Source organism: Chionomys nivalis, chromosome X, assembly GCF_950005125.1.
Source record: "Chionomys nivalis chromosome X, mChiNiv1.1, whole genome shotgun sequence".
Lineage (NCBI taxonomy): Eukaryota > Metazoa > Chordata > Mammalia > Rodentia > Cricetidae > Chionomys > Chionomys nivalis.
The window spans coordinates 126,942,335-126,954,811 of NC_080112.1; positions in this window are offsets into that span (position 1 = coordinate 126,942,335).

The following is a 12,477-nucleotide window of genomic DNA, read 5'->3' on the forward strand; positions in this document are numbered from 1 at the left end:
AAGTGGCTTTTGTCAAGGTATTTTATGTATCATAGCAACAGGAGAAGAAATTAAGACAGGCATGTTGGAAGAGGTTGTTCTTCCTGAACAGAGTATATGGCAAGAAGAATTAGGGATACAAACAGTGAAGTGATAAAACTCTCTAGTGTTTGGAAACAAGAACAAATTCAAATCAGAAATGGCCAAGGGACTATGGGATAAGATAGGACCTAAAGGTAGTATTTGAGAGCAAACGACATATACTTCAGAGTGGAAGCTGAGCCAAAACAGGCTTGGGAGTTTTGCTTAGAAGGCTGTTCTACTAATCTAACTCCAATAAAAGACTGAAAAAACTTCTTTTGGAGAGTTCAAATTTGGAAGCAGCAGAAGCTGTCATATATCCTAGCATGTATGGTGAGTCTTTTATTCCTGTCCTAATACTTTGGAACAAGTTGCCCTCATGCTCTGTGGTTTAAAAAACAAATCACTTCATTTTATTGTTCACAAGCCTTGAGTTATACGGACTGACTCCTGGTCCTCTCTAGAACATGACGAGACTTGGTTCTAGGTTTTGAACTACAAGCTTCCTTTAACCTCTAGGCCTGGGCTCAAGGGACAATGGTTAACTAAGGTTGCTATTCTCTTTGGTGTAGTAGGAGGGTCAAAGTTCAAGTCAATTTACACAAGTAAACTTAGGGTTTCAAGTTGTGTTCTGTTCCTTTAGTCAGTATAAATTATTACAATAAAACCTGGTTTAATTGGGCAGGGAAGTTAATTCATTTCAAGAAAAGAAATTAGGTGATGTTTTTTGGAGCAGATATACATATCATAACTGGTATTACTTTTTTTGAAGTGCACCCGCATCTACCTTAAAACCTTTAGGTGGTCCCTATTTGCATGAATGTTAAAGCCATCTGTGTTAATGCAATATTGTAATCTTGAACAGTCATTCCTGTATCATTGCTGTCTAAAATGTTGATTTTGAAAGTTTTGTTTCACAATGAATGTTGTGGTTTGGATGTGTTGTATTCCCTATAGACTCGTGTGTTTGAACATTTGGTGTCTAGCTGGTGGTACTGTTTGGGAAGGCCATGGGACCTTTAGGAGGGTGGAGTCTTGCTGGAGGAAGTAAGTCACTGGAGGGTGGCCCTTGAAATTTTATAACCCAGCCCCACTTGCTGTTCTCTCTCTGCTTCCTGTATACAGTTGAAATGTCACTAACTAGCTTCCTGCTCTGGTCACCTTGCTTTCCCGCCAGGATGAACAGTATCCTCCTAGATTTGTAAGCCAGGATAAACCATTTTTTATCCCTTAAATTGCTTTGTTTGGTGTTTCATTGCAGCAAGAAGCCAAGTACCTGATACAAAGGAATTGTGACAATGCTGTTAATCCCAGAACTCAAGAGTCACAAGTTGTCAGATCTCTGTGGAGTCAAAGCCAGATTGGGCTGCATAGTTAAGACCCTATCTCAAAATCAAAAACCAAATTTTATATATATATATATATATATATATATATATATATATATACATACAGGGTGTTTGAAATACTCTTTTGTATTCAATTCACAAGTCACATTTAAAAGATAAGACTGTTCGGTTGTTCATATTCAAAGAGAAATGATTGTACCATCACTTTATGTAACTCAGCACCAAAAGTTGGATTTTTTAATGTTGAGAAAGTTATGAAAACTTTAAATGCAGTCTTAGAAAACGACGTGTCTTTCCTAATAGCTTGCATCAGGAACAGCTGCACAGTCACGTAAACAAGTTGACTAAGAGCTTTTCAGTTTGAATGGGAAGATGCTTTTCCTTCACTTAATAAGAAAAATGAAGTCTGCAGGAATAGCTCAGGAGTCGTTTCTGAATGAGCTATTTGGCTCTTGGAGGATTGCACACGTCAAATCATAGCTGCTCATCTGACTGCTGTCCTATCCAGATGGCAATAGAAAGCCCTTTCACATGCTGCCTTTGGAGGGAAGGCGTGAGAACTGCTTCACCTCCCACCTGACTTTGTCCCAGGAGTCCATCTTCTGACTCTGCTCATATCCACTCTATTCCCTTGGCAGTTGTCATAGCTGTATAGCACAGGCCACTCAATCGAGAGACAGAAAAAACATGGCAAGCAGTATGGCCCTCAATTGTATAGCTTGGTTTTTGACTTCTCTTTCCCTTTCCAACTTTTCCCAGTCCTGTCCCCCACATCCCCTTGCCAACTTAATTATTAATTAAGTTAATAATTAATTATTAATCTTTCTTCCTCTTTCTCCATCCCCCTTTTCTCCTCCTCCGCCAATTAGCACTGTCCATATGTGATGGATGTAGGCCCATCCACTGGAGGAGGGGCAATGTATAAGAGGCCATACTCCTAATTAAACCGGTTCTCTCTCCCTTAGCCGCAATTAGACACTAATAGCTCTCAGCTAGGGCTGAGCTCTCCTGATCCCCTCCTCCTTCTGTGGTGGAAAGCTGATTGGCTTGATCTTGTGCATGCAGCTAGAACTTCCGTGAGTTAATGTCCAGAAGACACCATTTCACAACTGTGCTCACTACCTCTGGATCAGACAATTTTTCCACCCCCGATTCCTCCATGTTTCCTAGACTTTGGGAAAGATGGACTGATAAAGATGTCCCATTTGGAGCCTAGAACACCACTGTCACTCACTCACTGCACTCTGACTAGGTCTGAGTCTCTTTATTAGCTGCTGTTCACACTATACTAAGAACCTTCTTTGCTGAGGGCTGAATGCTACACTAAGCTATGGGTGTAACCTATAGGTATAATTTGATATTTTTTTTAAAATGAATTCTCTGAGTGTTGCACACAATGGGTTTTGATCATATTTGCCATTCTCCCACAGCTCTTCCCAGATCCACCCTCTGGTGTCCTTAAAAAAGAAAACCCCTTAAGCTGTGCAACAGACTTTGTTGATTCTCCATGGGAGGCCTCCCCCTCTCTGAGGCATGGATGGCGTGGGTGGGAGAAGGTAGGGGGAACAAGAGGACAGGAGGGAGAGGGAACTGTGATTAGTATGTAAAATAAGATTGTTTTTAAAATAAAAAAAAGCATAAAAGGAAAAACCCTTAAAGACCAATTTTCACCTCCACCTACTGAGTACAAGCTAGTGACTCCTGATTTATGTCGTGCTTTGGATGAAACCTAGAGTGTAATGCATAGCTACTGAGTGCTCTACCCCATCAGCTACATCTCCAACCCCCAATTACTCTAGATTAATGTAGTTTTAATAATGACAGAATGCTGCCAAGCACTGGATCAGAAAAGTTCCAAGTTGACAAAATGAATGTTTTTTTTTTTTTTTTTTTTTTTTTTTTTTTTTTTTTGCAACTCTGTCAAAAGGGCAGATGTGAAGATGAGTAGTACCATTGGGTGGGCTGCAACTCCTCCCTGACCATGGCATTAAAGAATAATTGGTCTTTAATCAAGGAAGTTACAGCTTTTCTTGACATTTTCACCAGGGCCAGACAAGATAGCATGGGAAGGCGTTGCATGCACCTGTAACAACAGCCTCATAAAGAGTGGGTGTTCTTCTCCCAATGCTGATCACATCAGCGCTTCTTCTAAGGCAGAAGGCAAGTCTGAAAGGGAGATTACAGAGAAATAGGAACAGGAAGCAATTTGCAAATGGAACACACCAGCTTCCCAACTGAACACCTCTTCATGCAATGATGAGGCCATCTGTGCAGGCCGGGACTGACTGGGTCTGCATTTAAGAGCCCATCAGCCTTATTCAGAGAGTGATAAAGATGAACTTCCCTTGGTGTGCGCAAGAGGGCGGGGGGGGGGGGCAGCAGAGAGGGGGAAGGGAAGGAGGGAAGGAGGGAGGAAAAGAGAGAGAAAAAGAGAGAATCTTTCTATGCTTTTCATTTTCCTTTGAGGAAAAGAACTCAATTTGACATTTAACAGGCCCAGGCTCTAGAAACGAGTTCTCAGGGATACGCTAATATCATTCGATTCATTTTTAAAAATTCCATTCAAATTTTTAAACTTTTAATTAATTTATTATTTGTGGTGTGTATGTGTGTGTGAGAGAGAGAGAGACAGAGACAGAGAGAGGATGGGGTGAGGGTTGCGCTGCACACATACCTGAGGAGGTCAGAGAGCAATGTTTCTTTTGCTTCCACTGTGAGTTCTGGTGATCGAAGTCAGACTATCAGGTCTGCACAGCAGGCATTTTTTATCTGATTTGCTATTTTGTGGCCTAGTTTTGGTTTATTTATTTATTTATTTATTTATTTATTTATTTATTTACTTATGTTTTTGAGACAGGCTTAATCAGGCCCCAAGCTCAACATGTAGCTAAGGATGTCCCTGAACTTCCTATCCTCTGCTTCTACTCCCAGAGAACATTTCAGACATATAGTATCACTACCAGTCTATGCGATGCTGGAGACCAAACCCAGGGTTTCATGCATGCTAAGTAAGTACCTCACAGCTGAGCTACATGTCTTGCCCATTAGGTGTTCTAGTGACAATTAAAACAATACGCATTATTGGATTTGTATTTACTGAGTTCTTTTTGCTGTTTCCATTCCACCTCTCTCTGCTTGTACACATGAAGTCTTTTCCGCAGATTTTGCTACAAATTTGAATTACTTTCCGCCCAGTCAACTTTGGCATAAACTATAGGGCTGCAAAAAAAATTCTGTGACGATTATGAGATGAGATGGTACAAAAGGCAAAGAACTGTATCTCGACTTCAACTGTTCCTTTTAGATATCTCTAGGCTAGTGACTAGAATTATGCAAGAGAAAGATAAAGTCCAGCACGGCTCTAATAAAAGGCGGCTTGGATATGAGCATGCAGCTTAGCAGAAGGAAAGCATGCCAATACGATAATAGAATGGAGATTAGCGCTTTTCATTCTAAGCCATTCCTGCCCATTCCTCCTGCTCACAGAAGCTTCCTAGACTATGTTCTCCTTTCCCAGACATTCTTCCTTCTCTTCTGAAATTGGTTCCTACTACTTAGGATGCAGGTGAAGCATCACCCTTTCATGGAAGGGCTTCCAAATCCCTCATACAAGATTCTGAATCCTTACTCAGTGTGACCTATAGCACCCTCTGGCTGGTTTTCCTACCCTGTAACGGTGCGTGACTCACTAGAGATCTTCTTCCCATGTCAGCCTCCCAAGGGCTGGGATTGCAGGCATAAGCCAATGAAAGCCTAAAGACTGACTTATAGCACGAGATCTTTCCTTGAACTTGATATAATTGGTCTACTTATTGGATACATTTTGACAGCTGATGGACATCTATTTATAGTTTTTATTTGTCAAGTGTGTCTGAATATTCATACAGTTACCTTTAGAAATATCAATGTGCCTGATTAGAAGGAGCTGTTTGTCTCTTTGCCAATGGGTTATATAATAGAGAGTGAATACATATCTCACCTGTCGGAAAGCAGAAGAAAAAAGATGGATTCCATTTCTAAGAAAAGACAGGTAAATGGATCTGTCTGCATCAGCACAAGCCTGGGTACAGTGCTTGGCACCGAGTGAGCAGGTATTTATATTTGCTAAGGTTGGCAATGCTAGCAGCTATGACAAAGACTGAGAGACAGTCACATCAGTCATTTGCTCCCTTTAAAAGTGGACTGAGTTGGAAGCGCGGGAGTTTCAATCGCCTTCTCTGGTGATTTACTTGACAATCACACAAAAGTTTAATTGAAAATACAGGAAAGTGATAGATGATAGATAGTTTAAATTAAGGAGGAAGCCTCGTAGCAAAAGAAGAGACTATATAAATGACCATATACTGAGTAGATACTTTATGAGAATTGATTAATATTGATTTAGGAAAACAAAGATACTTCTACCACACCTTCCAACCATAGTGTCTGAAACAAAGAAACAGATAATGTAAGAGGGATGGGGAAACAAAACGCCAGACCCAAAGAGCTAGTAACGTCTTTGTATTTAGTACATGTTTCTATTTGGAATTCTTGACTCATAAGAGGTTTGCTAGAAACACTTGACCTGCAGAACTGACAGGTTTTTAATCGTTGTAATGGAATGAAACTATTGGAATGTGTCCCTGTAAGTGAATTCTTTAGAATGGCCATTGAATTAATAAGCTCATCATCTTTTTGTCAGAGATTATTGGCTTTGAATAAAAATTGACTTATCATCTTTCACAGACTACAATTCAGGCCCAGGCTTTTGGAAAAGATGAGATAGGATGGGGCACAGATGTAATGATGTTTGTATGTAACCAGTCTAGGAAGTAAATAGAAATAACTGTGTCGCCTCCTCTTCCCGAGGGCTTACAATGTATCCACCAGCATACAGCCCTTTGTCTTAAACACAGGAATGGGGGTTTCCTTAGAGGCTGGTTCTCATAAGGCCTAAAAGGAAGATGTAAAATGTGACCAGAGAGTATTGAACTTCCTTTTCACTGTTGAGCATTTATTATCCAAATTTGAGACAATGAAAAATGCATTTTAATTAACTTTCTGTCTCTCCAGTGAGTTCTTGAACCCGTCACTTCTGTTCACGCAGCTTGGATGATCTACAGGAACAATAGTCTGCCGGCTTCTGCTAGCACAGCTATGGGGGGAATCAGTTATTTTCCAGGGCTTGTTCAGAGGCAAGCGATTTTACATGTCAGGTCAGTAGTTCCAAGAAACAAGGAGGCATTGCTGCTAGAGATGCATTTCTCACCTCAGGGTGATGCCAAGGAGTGCTTTAAAGCGAGCATGTAATGGAGACACCAAATAAAGTGCAGCTGTACTGTTTTCTTGTTTGCTTTATACTTCCCTAATATTTAAGCCTGTAATATTACTACAGTCAGCTGATAACTTTCCAGCCTTTACTTGTGTTCATTGTCCCTTTTCCCAGAAGGGGAACATGACACCCTTATGTCTGCAGTGTGAAACAAGTTGTGACCATCCTTCGAAAACTGGGGATGGAATCCCCGCATTCCTCCGCTGTCACAGTTCATCCATACCGCAGGCCATCACTAAGCAGTGATTAAATGTCTTGTAAGATTGGGCATGGAGCGTGGGAAGGTAAATCTTGCATTCCTTAATTTGTCAAGCCAAGGGAGACAGGGTTTGGTGAGCCTGTAGACCCACTGATAATGTGTTAACTAGACCTGCTACAGTAGACATGCCTTGCAATCACATAGGAATCTCTCCTTCGTAGCCCTGGGCCCTGGGATAGTATCAGGTGCGGCTTCTGTAAAGTGAGAAGACATGGAGGAAGTCTTCACCAACTGTTTTAGAAGCTGATTGGGCATTAAGTCCTGCCCACTGCAGAAACTCAATCTCAAAGCCCAAAGTGTAATGATCCAGTCTGAAAGTCTAGAGGATGGAACTGGGGTGCTAGCTCTGTGAGTTTCTTCATCTGTTTTAAGCCTTGATTTCTTTATCTACAAAATAGGCATGGAATAGGATTAATAGAGACAATCAGATAACTAGCCAGTGTAACATATTATGCCTTGCTATGTTCCTTGCATGGAAGCATCTATTAATTTAATGTGCTTTGGTAAGTATATATTAGGGTTCTGCTGGAAAGTTGCTATTTTCCATTCCCATTTGTCACCCAGTTTCTTTCACCAGTTCCTTTCATTGTGCCTTAAAAAAAATCTACCCATCATTCATCCAAATGGACATCATTAATATGAAATGCACCATTTTTTTCATTACACTTTATCTCAGGCTGCAGACTACTGATTGCATGGGGGTATTGCAGCCACACAGGTTCCTAACATAATTAGCTCAGTGGAGCTTCCCATCATGAATCTTTCCCATCCTCCCCTCTCTCTAACTCCTCAAGGGCAAGCTGAGCCAGGTTAGGCTTTTTCTCTCCTTCTTTTACCTGCTCTTCGTCTGTAATAAGACTATATAATAGAATCAGTTGTTGAGTGTCCTGAGACTATTGCTGGCTTCCATCTTCAGCTATACAGCCAATCTCAGTCTGCTTCACCATGTACTTAAAATTTCTAGAGATTATTAGGTACAGTGGTGCAAACCCAGCACTTGGGAGGCTGAGAGAAGAGGAACATGAGTTTCCAACTCAGCCTTGGGTATATCATGAGAACCTATCTCAAAAAAGTGGGGGATTGAACATACAACACTACCTGTTGCTGGGGATATTGGCCATGGTTACCTGTTGGGAGAAGGAGACGGTTTTCACTAAGAAAACTTAGCCTCTGGTTAAGCTGGCCATGCCCCAGTGGAAGACCTCACCTACAAGAATGTTCGTGAAGCGCAAGCCAGTCTTGAAAGACAGAAAAAGAAAACAGGAGGACACAAATTAGGGTAGAGATGGAAACTGGATCTGGGGAGAGTCAAAGTATAGGGAAGAATATTTATAAAACTCTCAAAGAACTAATAAAAGTATTAAAAGAAGTTCCAGAGATCGAAGTACTCTTGTTGTAAAACAGAGTCCAGGTCTCAAATAGATGGAAGATTTTTAACTTGGGTCAGTGTTTTCTCATCTATATCAAGCACATGTTACTGCTAACCTACAGCTCTAGAATTCTGGTTGAGCTTGCGCTTGGGGCGTGCTCAGTCATTGTTGTCGAATATCCAAGTAGTGATTCCTTTGTTGTGGACATACAAATGCGGTATACTTAAGAGTTTACAACATGCTCTCTAATTAGCAACACTACATTCAACTCCATGCAATCTACATGGCTACCCTTTAGACTTAATCGAGCTCACACTCAAGTGTTTACCAGCTCTCCAGTCTGCTCGATGCCAGCCCACAAGAAACGAAACAAGCGGAAATAGCTTAGGTATTTAGTTTCTGATTTTGTTGTTCAGCTTCTGCTTCATGTTTTCTTTTCTTCCTCTGTCCACATGGATGTCTGAGTGTGGTCTCTCGCGGACAGGAAACATGGTACATCCAGGACAGTCCTTCCAGTGGGACTCTGTACTGTGGTGAGGTGCTCCTCCATCCTGGGTGCAGGCACCAACAATTTGTCAAGCTGCTTCGCTGCATGGTCAGGATCCATGTTGGGCTGCTGGCAATTGAACTTGGGTTCCCTGCAAGAGCAGTATGTGTGCACTCTGAACAGTTGGGCTGCCTCTAGGCCCTGGTTTGTACTTTTATTTTACCATATATAACTTTCATTGCAGCCTTCTTTACTTGGTTGCTTGGCTGACTTTCGAAAGTGTATGTTGCCTTACTATGTTGCCTTAGATGATCTAATTCTTAAGTTTAAACAATCCTTCTGTCTCAGACTCCTGAGTGCTTAGAACTTCAGGTGCACACCACGATACCCAGATCATGACCATGCTTTTGAAATCTGAAACACTTATCTATGACTTGGGCACAAGTGAATTTAGTAACTAATCTGTGAACCTTTCAAGTTATTGATTATCATTTGACACTGAACAATTTTATAAATGCCTAAGTAATACATGAAATATGCCATACTTTGTTTATTTTCCATTTTATCTTCTCAACATGTAGTTTGAGATGGACTGGAACTCATTATTTATACCAGCATGTTTTCAAACTCACAAAGATCTTCCTGCATCTGTCTTCCAAGTGCTGGAATTACAGCCAACTGCCATCATATCCAGCTCGTTATCTTTTTTTTTTTTTTTAAATCATTACTGAGTAAACTAAAGGCTTCTCTATTTTGTTCATTTTCTTCTATCCACCCTAAAGGGCTTCTTTCAATATAGTATGTTCAGAAGTCATCTGGATAGCTATAAAATAGGGCTGAAGAGGGGCCAGAAAGAATGTAAGAACTACAAAATGCAATCTCCTGGGCAGACATTACAAAAATCATGTTCCCCTAGCAGCTTTGGATGCATGCAGTGGGTGTGTAAGCATGAGCTAGCCCATCAGCATTCAGGTGTGGATGGAGGAAGGACTCAGGAGACTCTACCCCTCATTGCTGAACTATTTGCCACTGATTGATTCCAAGAACAGGGAAACCATTGCCATCAGTTGGGTACCCTTTAATGACCACAATAGTTTTCAAACTTGGTAGTTACACAGGTGACCTGGCTAAGTCACATGTATCACAGAACAAAACTAAAAATCATGAATGGGAATGGTAGAAAGGAAGTGTATATTTGTATGTGGAGGGTATGATAGGGATTGGAAAGAGATACAAAAAAGTAGGGGAAAGGTAATCATATATATATAATTATTGATATACATGATTACTATCTCTATACATACACTTCATGTATGAAGTTGTCAGTATGATTAATCAATAAACAACTCTACAGTTGAGGCTGAAGGCAAAACTCAGTGGTTAAAAGCATTGGCTGTTCTTGCAGAGGACCAAGGTTCAGTTCCAAGCACCACAATGACAGCTCATAACCTTCTGTAACTCCAGTCCCAGGGAATCTGATGCTCTCTCCAAAGCTTGGTGGGTGCTGCATGAACATGGTATACTGACATGCAGGCAGATAAACTACCCATACACATAAGTTAAAGCAACAGGAGCAAAAACCCCACAATCTCTTGTCCCCCACATATTCAGATTTAGTAGTTCTGAGATGGTATCCAAGAACCTGCATGTCACATATGCTCCCCACACAAGCTGATGCTGCTGGTTCATGGGCCCGAATTTTCAGTAGCGGTGACCTAAATTACAGACATTTCATTTGAGCTTCATGGGTTATCGTTAACTTCAGCTTTGCCATGACTTAGGAATGCCATCATAAAGACTTTGTGACCGGGGTTGAATGGAAATCATCATTTGCTTGTATTTTTTGGACGTTTTTCTTTCCAATCTTGACCAAGTCCATTTCGTTCCAATGTGGCTTTTAATCCCTAAGCACCTGGAGATGTGAAGCACTCCGTAGAATTCTATTGTCCTAGTTTTCACCCTGATGAGTCATCTTTCCACAGACATGTGAGCCCTTACCAAATGCATTATGTCATCGTTCTGAGCTCGGCAGAGACAACTGATATGCCTTTGGGTCCCACAAGAGCTGATGGCTCCACGTGTCCCTTATGCAGTGACTCTGACTTGGGAGGGTTTCCAGGAATGTGACAGAAAACCCTGTCCCTGGTACCAACTAGGGAAAAGGTGGGCTTGTGATCTTGTCTCCTCTCGGGCTGCCACATACAAAAGTAGGATTTATTTTTAGAGAAGAAATCATTAGTCATTAGTCTCTCCAAAGGTTCTTCGCCCGCCCCTTGGGTCAAATTTAAGAATCTGATTCTTTATAAGAAAATTTTCAGGCCATTAGAAGAAATGGTAAAATGATTATAGCCTTTGTAACAATGAAGCCTCTTTTCCAGACAAAGGCAGATTTTTCATAGCAGTGCTTCCCTCAACTGCCTGGTCCTCACATCTAAATCAACTTTATCTTTCACAACTTATTAGAGAATTCCCTGATTCTTTTTTTGGGCTCCTCCAAACCTAGGATTTAACAACTAATTTTATCATACGCTGAACATTTGCTCTTTAAGCCTATTGTAAAAATTTCATAATGATAGTTGATGCTTAAGAAAATAGCCCTTCAGGTGTGTACAAATTTCTATAAAAACAGAAGAACAATATGTGCATACATATTATATTTGCATAGTGTATATAAAAATTGATACCAAAGCAGAAATAACAGAAAGGAAGATTTCTTTGATGTCTTTAAATTCCAGGTTATTTTGTTTTGTTTTGTTTGTAGAGATGCTTGCCTCACCATGAACTAAGTCCATGGGATGGTAAATGGTTTTACTGCCAGACAAGCCACAAAAAGTTGCCAATTCTTGCTTTTAATTAAATTGTATTTGTAAATGTGTGGTGGGAAATGTCATCATTTAGCAGCTCATCAAAAATTCATCATCACCTGGTGACTGAGAAGGCACAGCCATCCCCCGGGAGAGACAGCACATTTCACTCTCCATCCATCCTGGCCCAGCTGTAGCATGTTCGTTTTATAATTGAACCTCATCCAATGAGACTGAGATCAACAACCTTAGGAAGAAGCAGAAGGTAGATTTTAGAAAAGTAAATAAGAAAGCCAAAGGGAAGAAGTTTTAAAGTATAGGCCAAAGAGTTTCTGTGGCCTTAGGACAGAGATCCATCATTTCGAGGTACCCAGAACACCATCTCTGCTGTACTTAGCTAACCAAGAAGACAGAGAAGAAACAGTGTATGAGGCTTATATCAGCGTTCCGTTTTCTACTTAAGATGGGTACAAATGAAGATGGGCACAAATGTTTTGACATATCTCTCATTAGAAGGTGATGTCTTCTGTCCTTCACTTGAATCTGAGTGTTGATTGGCATGGGTGATGAGTTAGTTAGGTGGGATGAACTGCACTTGAAAGCTCAGTTATTCGAGAGTCTGAAGTAAGATGATCACAAGTTTGAGGGTAGCCTGGCATGGCCTATAAAATTGAATCTCTCTCTCTCTCTCTCTTTCTGTATCTATCTCTATCTCTACCTCTCTCTGTCACATACACACACACACACACACAAACAAACACACACGCACGCACACACACGCACACACAGACAAAATCTATGACTACATTGTTTTTGTTCCGGACCTTAAAATGTCAG